The sequence below is a fragment of the Apaloderma vittatum genome, unplaced genomic scaffold (assembly GCF_000703405.1).
Source record: "Apaloderma vittatum isolate BGI_N311 unplaced genomic scaffold, ASM70340v1 scaffold29192, whole genome shotgun sequence".
Lineage (NCBI taxonomy): Eukaryota > Metazoa > Chordata > Aves > Trogoniformes > Trogonidae > Apaloderma > Apaloderma vittatum.
In genome coordinates, this window is record NW_009705704.1 from 1 (window position 1) to 217 (window position 217).

The following is a 217-nucleotide window of genomic DNA, read 5'->3' on the forward strand; positions in this document are numbered from 1 at the left end:
GAACTCAGGGACAAAGAAAGATGAGAGAGGGCGTGTTGGTGCTTTTGCACTCTCAGTAGCTGCAAAGGCCAGCATGACAGCCTTCCTTTCCCCTCCTTCTGTTATTTTAGTGCTGTAGACAACCACTTCACCCCTCCTGCCTTCCCCCTCAGCCCTGCCGTGCTCCCCGATCCCCAGAACCCACTCGGTGTTGAACGCAACAGAGTCCTTACGGGAG